Source organism: Alligator sinensis, unplaced genomic scaffold (assembly GCF_000455745.1).
Source record: "Alligator sinensis unplaced genomic scaffold, ASM45574v1 scaffold463_1, whole genome shotgun sequence".
Classification (NCBI taxonomy): Eukaryota; Metazoa; Chordata; order Crocodylia; family Alligatoridae; genus Alligator; species Alligator sinensis.
Window position 1 is genome coordinate 288,260 of NW_005842584.1, and position 13,605 is coordinate 301,864.

The 13,605-nt window shown below is 53.4% G+C and overlaps 1 long non-coding RNA gene across 1 annotated transcript in view; it reads left to right on the forward strand.

The window, feature by feature from the left end:
• The first annotated feature begins 6 nt into the window (after positions 1-6).
• The window catches only part of LOC112551747, a 30,133-nt gene continuing 16,534 nt past the window's right edge, over positions 7-13,605 (forward strand). The window contains exon 1 of the long non-coding RNA XR_003096060.1: positions 7-312. This is a non-coding gene — a long non-coding RNA (uncharacterized LOC112551747). The remainder of the gene's footprint in view (positions 313-13,605) is intronic.

Sequence of the window (13,605 nt, forward strand, 5' to 3'; positions counted from 1 at the left end):
GGCAGCGTCCCCTACCCAGCCCCGGCCCGGCCCGGCCCGGCCGCTAGGGGACCCTCCTAGGAGGGACCAGCCCCTGCCCCTGCCCGCGTGCGAGGTGTCGGGGTCCCTGGCAGGGTTGGCAGGGGCCGGGGGATTCTTTTCCGACGCGGAGGCAACAGCATGAGCAGCCGCGCAACCAGCACTACGTCATGCGGCGCCAAGGACGAAACCGGGCTCCTCGGCTGCGCGCGCCATCAGCCGTGCCTGGGCTTCTACCGCCGCCTGCACCTCGGGGTCCCCCCCCCGGGCACCCCCTCGGCTGCGGCACCTCAGGTAGGGCACCCCCGCAATCACCTCCCAAACACACACGGGTGTCGTCTGCTTTGGTTGTGGGGCGGTGCTGGCCACGGCCCATCCCGCCTTTCTCCTGCTCGGGTCTGCAGCTGCACCATGTATTGGTCCCATATCGGATTTGCACCGATATAAGGAAAATCGTCCCTGTGGGAAATCAGGCTGACCCGGTGGGGTGGGAGGGGGGGGCTGATCTTCCCTTCCCCGCCCCCCACAACACGCAGAGCAGCTGGAGGCAGCCCTATCGGCCAGCACGCCTCCTTAGGAAAAAAGAATCGGCTATCGGTGCCGGCCCCGAAGGTGCACCCCTACTTCATCGACATTGGGGCTGGACGGGACCTTGAAGATCGAGTCCAGCCCCCTGCCCCAGGGGCAGGAAGTCGGCTGGGGTCGCAGGAGCCCGGCAAGATAGGCGTCCAAACGTTTCTTGAATGAGTCCAGGGTATCTTCTATGAAATGTTCGATATACGCTCAAGAGATGCTGGATACGAGCCACACTTCCCGCTACAGAGGAAGGAAGGAAGGAAGGAACCCCCCACCCCGACAGTCCACACCGATCTGAGCACGGGGTCAGACTCCTCCCTGACCCCAAATGTGGCATCGGTCTGACCTGGAGCGGATGGGTACGACCCTCTAGACAGGAACCGCCGGTGTGGTCCCAGCAGGAGCCCTGGCACAGCACAGTCAAGGTCCCCAGCCATAACACCCTCAAGACACACATGTCCCAACACATAACACCCTCACCTGCCTGTCTCCCCTGACTTCATGAAGAGGAAGAAAAATCTGGCATCAAGTTTAATTCAGTTCCCTTGTAATACATGAAGCTGAGGTGCCATGTAAAGATGTTCCAGGCCAGCACATGAAAGGGCAGTTTTGAATACGTTCTTACCACGGGCCATTGCTGGAGCGCAGAATTAGAAAAGCTGTTAGCAGTAAGAGACGTGATACCTTTTCCAGTGACTCCAGGAGATACTGGAACGCCTCCTTCGCATTGGGTCCAAGTTGACACGGACCCCAAGTTCTTCCTGCCTGGAAAGTTTAACATGATGTTGCTCACAGGACTGTGAAGTCCAAGAGGTGCCTTGGAGCTCCGCTGTGTTAGGACTGGGGTAAGAGAAGACTGTGCACCAACCCACCACTTCCCGTCTCAAGGGATGCAATTGGGAAAGGTGGAAAGATACAGGAGCTGCTGCATGGAGAGCATTTCCACAGGAGCTTTAGGATTTCTGTTCCAACTGTATGATAAACATCTGACAAAAGTCTCCGACTTGTTTGGGAGTTTTGCCCACCCGTCAAGGCTGCCTTGCTCTACCACCTTAGCTTGCAGGATCCAGGCTTGCAGACATTGGCCAACAGTCCCTAGGCAGGATGGGTTTTTATACGTGTGTGTACAGGACATGAATCATCTCAGTGGGAGCCTCTGAGAAAGAGGCTGCAAAGGGAGATTCGTGCATAAAGGTTCCTGCATCCTGAGTCTGGGGGACGCTGGGGCATAAACCTGTTTGCAGCAGAACCACAGGTCTGATCCCGCATCACAAGGTTGGCTTCTGTGGCAGTGGGACCAGGGTGAGCGATAGCACTGGATTGGTTCCACATGGGCATTGGAGGGCACGTTGCATTTCCATCACCTTGCCTATCTGTCCATCCCATCCATTTGGCTGGAAGTTGATATTTGGGATAGTATAAGCATCCCAAGAGTCAGAAACTCCCATCAGGGAGACAGGGTGGGCCCCATGGGTTGCAGTTCCCACAGCACTGACAGCTGCTGCCTGCTGGGGACACATGTTAGAAATCCAGCCTTAAGCAGTGTGAAGTGTCCCCATGGACAGGGTGGGGGTAGTGGCCTGAAGGGTTCCTAGACAGTTCAAAGACACAAGTGGACATCCAGAAAGTTAACTTACCTCTGCCTGCTTACCTCTGCTGCTTTCCAGACATGGCAAAAGGCACTTTACAAAAACTAAGGTGGTTGATGACCAAGCATGGGGTTCCTCTACCTCCAGGCCTTGAGGGCCCCCCCCCAAGGGAAACCCCTTGACCTTGCAGATGCTGCCCAGGGCGTAGTGACCTTCTGGTCCTGCCTTGGTCTCCACCTGAGCTTAGCCCAGGTCCCCAGCAGGGCAGGGGAGCCCCAGCCTGGCCTCTCCCAGCACAGGAGAGGGTTCTCACACACATGGTATCCGGCGGGGAATCTGGCTGCTCAAGCAGCAGCTCTCCCGGCAGCAGAACAAGGGCATCTCCCTGAAAAGGGCTCGTTTGCTGGAAGCAGTGCGGTTTCTAGGTGCCAAGAGATGTGGCTGGGGAGGGACACAGGCAGACACAAGGACACGTACCAGCCCTTTCAGCTGGGGTGAGGAAGACAAGAACTTACATGCAAGATCAGACCTTGTGCCTCCTGCTGCCTCAGCTGTTCAGTTTAAAATGTTGTCCAACCACCTGTTCCTCCCTGCCATGCTCCACTACAGTGGGTTGGCCCTGCTGGACGCTGCCAGACACAAGTTGGTCACTGTTACTGGTTGGACCTTGAGATGTTTCAGTCCCGAAGTAGCAAGAGGTAAAGGAGTCCAGCGTGACAACAAAGATTTCCCAAGATGCAAAAAGGAGGCAGACACCAAGCCCCTAGGTCCTCTGCCACCGAGCAGCTGTTGAGGTTCTGCTGTTATTGTGTTTTACTGGGAGGGCAATGGGAGGTCACTGGTTCATAACCCTCCTTGGGGGGCATGGGTACTGCCAGCGTACAGCCCTGAGTAGCATCTTAAGTGTCTGCAGTAAAAGACATGGTGTCATGACTTCAGTGAGCGAGAAGATGCAGCATTTGATTAAAACCAAAGCAATGCCCAAGCCACAGTCCCGCTCCCACTGACAGGCACTCCTGGCAATGCCCCTGGGTGTGCCTGGGTGAGCACGGAGTCAGCTCTCAGGTAGGATGCAGTCAAAGCTGCTGACTGTTGCTAATGAGCCTTTTCATCCAGCCTTTCAATTCCTGGTCCTCCCACAGACCTGCTGTCGGTTCCTACCCAGGGCCCCTTCCCAGAAGATGGGCCCAACACTTCTCATGAGTCCCAGCCATGGGGTTCCTAAGCACCAAGACATGTGGCTGGCGAGTAGTACCAGCCTAGTTTCAGGGTAGAGGTCACAGAGCCACTGCTGAAACTCATTCAGATTCTCCCCAGGTCCAAGTGACCGCCCAGATTTACCCTAGGCTTCACCTGAGCCTGGCACAGGTCCCTGGCAGTACAGGGCAGACCCAACACTCAGTCTCTACACAGAAGAGGGTCTCGCCCATGTGGTGCCAGGGGAAGCTGGGTGATCACATAGCCCCTTGCCCTGCAGCAGGACAACAGTGTCTCCCAGCAAAGCACTCCTGCAGCCAAGGGGCTGAATAAAAACTTTTCCCTGGACCAGGAAACCTGAGTTTCTGACTCTCCAACTTCACCAATGGGCGAGGCAATTCCTTCATTCCCCAGCTGGTGCCCGTCTCCGAGATCCCTGGGCTGGGATCTGCAGCGATGCAGGCCTGGAAAGGAAAATACAGAGTTAGATCTTGGACTGTGACAGCACAACACATCTGGTGGATTGCTGGGGTTTGGATTGGGGCAGTGTCAGTACGACCCCCACCACCGCAGGGTTACTGATGCTGCTGATCCAGGCCACAGCCACCCCAGGCAGAAGAGTCCTGTGCCCTTTCACTGGGAATAGCTCTGAGTAGGAGAGCACTTGGACACGGACAACTCCTAGCTCCGTAGTGTTCTCCTATCCACTGGCTGGATGCCATGGGATGTATTCATGGCCCTTTTCCAGCCTGTGCTGGGGATTCATAGACTGCAGGGTGCTCATTTCCCGCATTTTGTAAGTTCACAAATAAAGCATTTCTGGTCTGACCCTACAGCTCTGGCTACGGGGCTGTGTCCCACCCACCAGAGGAAAAACCATGGATGGGGTCTTGTCACTAACCTGGTGCATGGTGTTTAAGGAGTAGGACAGGAGCTATTTCAAACCGGCTATACCTGGATTGGATTGATAGTATTGTGGGAGGCTGCCCCTGGATCCAGGAGTGAGCCTCAATCCTTCAGCTGTCTTGTGCTCCATGCACCCAACTGGTACTAGGCTTGTCCTCAGCCACTATATCACCTTGGGGCATAATCTTGGCTCCATCTGCCAGTGTAGCCATGCCCATGCCTTGTGGGTGGTACTATGCATCACTCGGGGGCCCTGGCTCCATCGCAAAACTTGGACCCCAGAGGCCTCAAACCTTTGTGGATGCTTCGGCCTTCCTGGCTTCGGCCCCTTTTCTTTGCCTGTGCTCCCTCAGCCTAGGTCCACAGCCTTGGACTTCATGTTCTGGACTTAAGTCCTCTCCTGCCCTTCTCAGGCTGCTTGGACCCCTTACCCATCTCAAGCTGTTTGGGCCCCTGGCACTAGCCCTGGCAAGGCTGGTGCCTTGCGTCCCAGCCCCCAGGGACCCTGACCCAGGCTAGGCTGCTCTCATGCTGCTCAGGCCCTTTAATGTCTCTCACCTTTGCAGGGCTTTATTTTGGGTGCCCTGTGGCTTAAATGCCATCCCCACAGCCACAACCCAGTCCTCCAGTCTTGGACTTCAGTGTAACGCAAATATAAGCAAACAGCTTCCCAAGCTAAACTTTACCCTCGCTCTGGGTCGATGCCTCACCACAAGCCATACCTCCCCTTAGGTAGGCTGACCATAATGAGATCCGGGACACTGCCCCCAACCTCTCCTCCCCGCATTCTCACAAGCTGGCAGGGGTCTGGGTCACCGCTCCATGCTGATCCGACTCTGTCCTGCACCCTTGCATTTCTGGGCACCCATTATAATTCTCTTCAGCTGGCTAGGCCGGTGGTCTCTTAAATCTGGGACTGTCCCAGCTAAACCAGGTGTAACCCAGGCGGTACTCCAAGAGGTACCCCCTCTCCAATGGAAGGGATCAAAGCAGGTGCACAGGTGCTGTGGGAGGTGTAGGGGCTCTCCTCCCCCTATAGAGCAGAGCCAGACCACCACTGGGGACTTAACTATATACCTTTTAATGAGGGAACAATACTGGGAACATAATCAGTATAAACCAGGGGGGTAGAGGGGACACTACAGTGCCCCAAAGGGGCAGGATTCAACAAAAGTTAGACACTTAAAATCATGGACATATTCATCCAGTTGAGAAAAGACAGGGTTAACCAAAATGTAAAACAAACAGCAGAACAAACTATACTGGTTGGTATTACTGGAAATACAAAAGGCACAAAATAGGGGAGACAACACAATGGCCCCTTTCCACTGCAACAGGAATTTTTCCTTGTTAGCTCACTCACCCCGAGTCACTAAAGCTGGGACTTGAACTCAGGTATCCCACACAGTAGGCAGAAACGCTGCTATGCAGTCACCACTGCTGCTACTGCTCTAAGCTGCTAGGGGTCTTGACCTTCCTGGAGCCCCAGCCTCACGTCGAGCTGCCTGGTCTCTGGAGGAGCTGGAAGCAGAGCTGGGAACCTCTCAGAGAGGTCTGAGAGGTTCCCAGATCTGAGATCTGCTGCTCAGATCTTGCTGAAGCAGGGGAGCCTCTCCTGCTGGCCACAGCCGCTGGTAGGGGATCCTGGAGCCCAGCAGGGAGCCTCTCCTGCCAGCCGCACGCCACGCTGCTGAGGACCCCAGTGCTGCCTGCAGGTTGCACTCCTTCAGGCTCTTCTGGGGCAACTGCTCCCGCCCCGCTGGCCCAGCTCTTGCCAGCTCCTTGAAGATCCTTCCTTGTGGTCCCTCACTGGTCTCTCCCTGAGTCAGCTGCGCTGCCCCTTTTATCCCCCTCCAAGTGACCCACAGGGCCAATCGGGACATGGAGGGTGAGTCTCTGGGGCCTGATTGGTGAGGAAAGGGAATCCCAAGTTCTCCAATCATCTTTTGCCCTGGGCTAAGTCACTGCCAGCTAGCCCATCACATTGGAAAGATGCTCACCCTATCTTTAGCTGCTTTATCTAGCACCTCTGGGTCACTTGGGTGTCCATGGCACTGTTCCCTGAAACCTTGCCCTCCTAGGAGCCCCTTCCCCCCTAGCATGCAGGGCAAGACTGCCCCTTTTGCCTCAGGCCTTGGGCTTATATACCTCCGAGCCCTGCCCCTTCCGGTCACATGGCTCACCACCCACACACCATGGCCAGCACCAGCTCTTTAGCTGCAGCTGCACACAGCCTCCTTGATGTGCTGCACCCTCTCATTTGAGTGCCAGGAGCCTCTGGCTCCCTGCTACACACAACAGGTTCACACAGCAGATGGTGGGAGCGCCAAGAGCCTTCCCCCTGACCTGATGACATTCTCTGGCCATGAATGTGACCTGCAGAAAGATCCAGTCCGATGATGGAGGAGCGAGACGTTGGGAACACCGAGGAGAGGAGGCCTGGCGGCCGCCCAGCAGAGGTCACGCAGCATTGGGCTCCAGCACTGTCTGCGATGGGCCCTTCCTGTTCCCATACCTAAGCTGAGGCAGTCTCAACTACTACCATGGAAATTCAGCTCCACTCTGCAAAGCAACTGTTTTAGCCAGTGGTGGTCTCTCTTCTGTGAATTGTGCTGGCCACAAGCCCAGGGGTCCTGGACACTGCTGCCTGGGGAACCTGGCCTGGGTCCCCATGGAAAACCATCCCCGCGTCCGCCTCTAAGGAGAGGAAGTGAAGGTAGGAGAAGCCCCACATTCCCCTCACTGCTCTCTCTGGACAAGTGTCACTTGGTATTTTCCCTAAACATTTCCCTTACCTCAGCAGATGTCTTTGGGGACTCAGTCAGGCTCCCTGTATGAGCGGGTCTAAAATGCCCACAGGGCAGCAGGCAGACTGCTCTGCAGGCGTGTCTCTCCTGCACCCTTGGTAGACCCTGAGTAGAGAGAGGGGGTTGCCGTGTTAGGCTGGACTTGGGCAGAAGGCAGGGCAGGGGTCTGTATTTCAGACTCTTAGAGTTGCAAGTCAGTGCTTCTACATGGTGATGGAGTTAATTGTCACATGCATGTGAAATCAAGGCTGTTACAGGCACGATGGCATGACAGAGTTTTTTGCACTAGGCTCTGTTGTCAAACAGTGCATATTAGGGCTAAGCAAAGCAGTCTGTGATGGTATTTCAAAATCCTCCAATTTCATGGCTTAAGAAAACGGGGAAAAGGAAAAAACAGAAGTAAAACCTCCCTTCACTATTTTTGAAGTGAGATGGTTCACACTCGTAATTACTTGCTAGTAATTCCCCCCAAAAATACCTTTGCCTTGGCTACCACCTGAAAAATCAAATCCTCAGACACTTCCCATGGTCACGGGTGAGTCCCCAGGGGCAGAAAGAGATTCCACCTGCTAAGTGAGAGCAGCAGGCAGTTGTCACCTGAAAGGGAGGCCAGGATACTTGGGAAGGAGTTGATGAATCAGCCTGGCCATCTTTGGAAGAAGGCTCTTGGTTGGCCAGAGTCTGAAAAAAGGAAACTCAGGTTGTCAGACAGTCTTCCAAGGGTTGTGTGCCTCCAATAAAACTAAGCATCAGTCAAACATAGAACAGAAGTAAATCACATGTAATGAAACTGAAGCAAAGCCAGAGACAGTCAGTTCTGTTTGCTCTGTAAGGAGAGTAGGGCACGACCTGGTGATAGGGAGTGGGCTCAGCCCGATGCCAGTACTTCCTAGGGAAATCCTCCGTGGGCACAGCACATTCTCAAGGTTGTTTCCCTGGGACGGATTTTAACTGGTCAAGCAGTTTCCAAAACCTGCTCCCACAGGAACGGCTTCATCTCTGCTCCACCAGCTCAGGTGAGATTGTGCCATTAAACCAAGGGTACCATTCAGAACAATTCCAGCCACAGCTACGTCTCTAACCAGCCGACAAAAGCCGCCTAGTTGTCCGGGAGTTTCACCCATTGGGTGCCTATACATGTGCTCTGACACGTTCTATGTACAACCCATGGGAGCATACTCGATAAATTAGCTGTGATCTATTCTAATTAGAAAGCACCAGTGTGCCCCACTGTCACGTGTATTAAGCATCTCATGTTTCAAATTGGCTGCAGGGTACTTTAATAAAAACTCATTGAACGAGGTTTAGTTAAAGTGGCCCAGTAGCCATTCTGGAACACAGGGTGCTCAATACATGTGACACTGCAGTGTTTTAAGAATGTGTATAGACACCCATTAAGAAACCTGTATAGATACCCATTAAGGCTGCCAGGCTCTACCACCTGAGTTTCTAGGTTCCAGGCTGGCAGATATTGGCCAATACTACTTAGGCAGGATGGGGTTTTATACACATCTGCACAGAACACGAATCCCCTGACTCTTCAGTGGGAACATCTGAGAAAGGCAAAGAGGCTGTAAAGGGAGATACGTGCACAAAGGTTCCTGCATCCTGAGCCTGGGGGAGGCTGGGGCATAAACCTCTACTTCCAGCAGTACCAAAGGTCTGATCCCGCATAGGACAGGGCTCTCTCCCAGGTGGTAGCTGGCTGCTCAGGCACCAGCTCCCCCAGAGACAGAATCCAAAAACACGAGAGAGAATTCAGTGAACATGGTGTTAATCAAATCATGTAATTTCAACTGAGGTGCTGGAGACAGGTGTCAGCTCAGCCATTAGAAGGCACATTTGGACTTATCTTAGTATACAGGGAAGACTTGCCAAGGGGCAAAGAGGGAGAGTGGACAGGGTGTGACCAAGATACCCGAGAAGGAGCTGGTGGAACATCCTGGCCAGTCTTGGAAGCAGACTCTTGTTTTGACTGAGCCTGAACAAAAGCACCGGTAGTCAGACAATCTTCCCATGGCTTGGTGTCCCCAGCCACAACTAAGCACAAAAGAAACACAGCACAACATCAAATTACATATAGAAACTGAAGCAAAGCCAGAGACTTGGTTCTTTTTCCTGTGTAAGGAGAAAATGGCAAGATCCAGCAGTGTCGGTGGGGCTCAGGTGAATGCCCGTCCTTCCAAGGGAACTCCTCTGGGAACACCACACCCCAAGGTTGTTTCCCTGGTGGAATTCAAGGCTGCCAGGCTCTACCAGCTGAGTTTTCAGGTCCCAGGCTGGCAGACATTGGCCAGCAGACCCTACGCAGGACAGGGTTTTATACACGTCTGCACAGAACACAAATCCTCTGACCCTTCAGTGGGAACGTCTGAGAAAGGCCAAGAGGCTGCAAAGGGAGATACGTGTAAAAAGCATCCTGTATTCTGAGCCTGCAGGGAGGCTGGGCATAAACCTCTGCTTCCAGCTGTACCAAAGGTCTGATCCTGCATCACAAGGTTGGCTTCCCAGGCAGTGGGACCAGGGTGAGCGATAGCACTGGCCTGGTGCAAGATGGGAATTTGGGGGCACATTGCAGTTCCATTGCCTTTTCTATCTGTCTGTCTAGTCCATTTGGCTAGAGGTTGGCCTTGACTAATACTATAAGCATCCCAAGAGTCAGAAACTTCCAAGAGGAAGACAGGGTGCACCTCATGGGTTGCTGTCCCCACCTCACAGACATCTGCTGCCTGCCAGGGACCCATGTTGGAAATCCAGCCTCAGGCAGTGTGAATTATCCCCACTGGTAGGAGGAAGAAGTACACATGGCCTGTAGGGTCCCTAGACTGAGTTCCAAAGAGCAACGTGACAGCTGGGATGGAAACTCAGCTCTGTCTGTCCTGGCAGCTTTCCAGACACAGCAGCACCAGTGCTGTCTCCACGCTGAAAAGATCAGGCCATTAGCCTCACACACCTTCCAAGCACCAGTGCGCTTGCTGACCAGCCAAGGGCTCCCTCCATCTCCAAGACCTCAGCTTTTCCCGCAACGAAACCCCTTGAGTTTGCAGATTCTGCCTGCACCCAAGTGACTTCTGGGTTTGCTCTGGGTTGCAGCCAAGCAAGGCGCAGGTCCCCAGCACCACAGGGGAACCCCAGCCTTGCACTCGCTGGCACAAGAGAGTGCTTTCACACGCATGGTGTCCAGGGGGAAGCTGGGTGCTCAGGCACCAGCTCCCCCAGCAGCAGCACAGCGGCTCTTCCTCCAAAGGGCTCATTTGCTGGAAGTGGTGGGGCTCCGAAGTACTGAGGGTGAAGCTGATGGGCAACAGAGGCCAAGTCTGAGGGCACACACAAGGATCACACACCAGCCCTCTCAGATGCAGGCGGGGAAAGGACAGGAACTTACTGCGCCCCACATTTGCTCCCCTTGGACGGGTGCGGAATAGCTCATTTCTGCCTGCCGGGCTGCTCTGGGGCTTCTAGGCAGTGCTGGGTGTCATCACACACAAGCCGAACAGTGTAGTACTTGTTGGACTTGCAGGCATTTCACTCTGAAAGCGGAGAAAAGGGCAAGGGCGTCCAAGGGAGTGGGGAAGATTTGCCAAGGGGCAAAGAGGAGGCAGACTTGGCACCCCAGGACCCCTCCCAGCAGAGCTCTGCCACAAAGCTTCAGAACTGAACTGACATGGGGACCTTTCCCTCAGGCCAAGCCAAACATAGCACCTTCTCCAGCTCAAGGTCTGCCTAACCCAGAACAACCGGTGCTCAGCTTTCTTTCCAGGACTCATTCCCAACAGAAAAGGCTAAGCCCTGAGCAGATAATGGGGTGACACCCAGAAACAAGGACTGTGCTTTTCACCCTTAATCACACGTGCTTGGACAAGGAGTAATTTTCAAAGGAGAGCTCACAACGCAATGGACTCTTCTTAGGTCTGGACACAAGGAGTTCCCACAGGCAGGAACAGAGTCTATCTACTGAGCCAGAGCAGCACTCAGCTGTCACCTGAATGGGAGCCAGCGTACCTGGGAAGGGGTTGTTATAACTGACTGGCCGTCCTTGCAGGCAGGCTCGCATTTTCCCTGTGCCTGAAAAAAGAAAAGGCAAGTACTCAGACATGCTTCCAAGGGTTCTGTGCCTCCAGCCAAAGCAAAGCAATGCAACGCAGAGCATTAAATCACGGACAAAACCTGAAGCAAAGCTGGCAAACCTGAAGCTATCTATTCATTGGCTTCTCCATCCTATTTCTCTTTATAGAAGACAATGGAGAAGAAGCAGTGAATGGAAAATGTTTAACATCGGCTAGATCCAATAGGAGGGTGAGAGTCGCCCTTTAAACAAAGATTCTGTATCAAAACTTTCAGAAGTCTGAAGAGGGCAGCTGTCGGTTACCTGGAAATCTTCACTGGTAAAATGTCAAATGAAAAAGTGATATTGCCGCTTAGAAGATTTCCTACCTTCCTCGGTAGGGCTGCAGTCTGCTTTGCTCTCCCAGTTGGCATCTTCAGCAACGCTGCTTGGTAAGAGCCGGCCTTCAACTCCTTGACTGCCAGGAAAGTGAAGGAATGTTACCTGTGAGATTTTGGAAGCCAGAAAGCTGCCTGAGAAGCCCATTTGCTTAGCAAAAGAGAAGAAAAAGAACATCCTCTGGTGCTTAAGATGCCATATCAGTTGCCATAGAGAGGGAGGAAGATCCAGGGGGCAATTCTTGACAGGAGAGTATTCACAACCAGGGAAAGAAGTGGAACCAAAGCCCCAGGAAGGCAATGAGCATCTCCTCATCAACTTCTGTGGAGTCTGGATCCGGTCTTGCAGAGACCAGTGGAGAAAAAACGAGACTGAATTTAGTGAACAGGGTGTTAATCAGAACATGCTTTAAGGATATTTCAGTTGAGATCCTGGAAACACATATCCACTCAACCATTAGAAGGCACATTTGGACTTATTTTAATATATATCTTATTTCTGGGTCAGGTTTTAAAAAGCCTTCTTATTGCCTCAGGCCACGGTTCCCAGCATTCAGCAGCCAGAAGACAGCAGTACCCAGTCAGCGGTGTGCTCTGGGCAGCATCATACTTTGCCATTGTGCTCCACTTCAGCTGCCTTTCATGTCCTGAGGCCGAAAACCCCTTGAGATGCTTTCACAGCCAGCATGTCATTTGGGATTCATGACCTGGGTAGCACGGGCTTAGGGCCAAGCAGCTCAGAATAGGATTTCACGTGGCTTAAAACAGAAGAACTGCTGTTCACCAGGACAGACCAGGGGTCCACCTTGCCCAGTCTCCCATCTCCCACAGGGGCAGAGAGTGGATGCTGGAAGGGAGAGTGGACAGGCTGTGAGCAGGATACCTGGGAAGGAGTCGGTGGAAAATCCTGGTCATCCTTGGTAGCAGGATCTTTTTTTGCCCGAGTCTGAAAAAAGAAAGCACCAGTAGTCAGACAATCTTCCCATGGCTCTGTGCCACCAGCCAAACCTAAGCATGGAAGAAACACAGCACAACATTAAATTACATATAGAAATTGAAGCAAAGCCAGAGACAGTTCGTTATGTGTCCTGGGTAAGGAGAAAAGAGCAAGATTCAGCAGTGACAGTGGGGCTCCTGTGGATGCCCGTCCTTCCTAGGGAACTCCTCTGTGGGCACAGCACATTCCCAGGATTATTTCCCTGGGGGGAATTTAAGGCTGCCAGGCCGTGCCAATGGATTTTGCAGGTCCCAGGCTAGCAGACAATGGCCAACAGTCCTTATGCAGGATTGACCCTTCAATGGGAGTGTCTGAGAAAGGCAAAGAGGCTGCAAAGGGAGATGCATGGAAAAAGCTTCCTGAATCCTGAGCCTGCAGGGAGGCTGAGCATAAACCTCTGCTTCCAGCCGTACCGAAGGTCTGATCCCGCATCACAAGGTTGGCTTCCCTGGCAGTGGGGCCAGGGTGAGTGATAGCACTACTGTGGTGCCAGCTGGGATTTGGAGGGCACATTGCAGTCCCATCCGTTTGGCTAGAAGTTGGTCCTGACTAATACTATGAGCATCCCAAGTCAGAAACTCCCATCAGGGAGATAGGATGGGCCCTATGGGTTGCAGTTCCCAAAGCACTGAGAGCTGCTGCCTGCCGGGCACACGTGTGGGAAATCCAGCCTCAAGCAGTGTGAATTGTCCCCATTGGTAGGGGTAAATAGTACCCACAGCCTGAAGGGATCCTCGACTGGGTCCAAAGGAGTAACGTGACAGCTGTGAGGGAAACTTTCATCTGCCTGTCCTGGTGGCTTTCCAGACACAGCAGCACCAGTGCTATCTCCACTCTGAAATGTTCAGGTCATTAGTAAAACCCACCTACCAAGCACCATGGCACTTGCTGACTAACCAAGGACTCTCCAACTCTGGGACCTGAGGTTTTCTCACAGGGAAACCCCTCGAGCTTGCACCCAAGTGATTTTCTGGGTTTGCTCTGGGCTACAGCCAGGCATGGCACAGGTCCCCAGCACCACAGGGAAGCCTCAGCTCTGCACCCTCCACCACAAAGGAGGGCTCTAACCCAC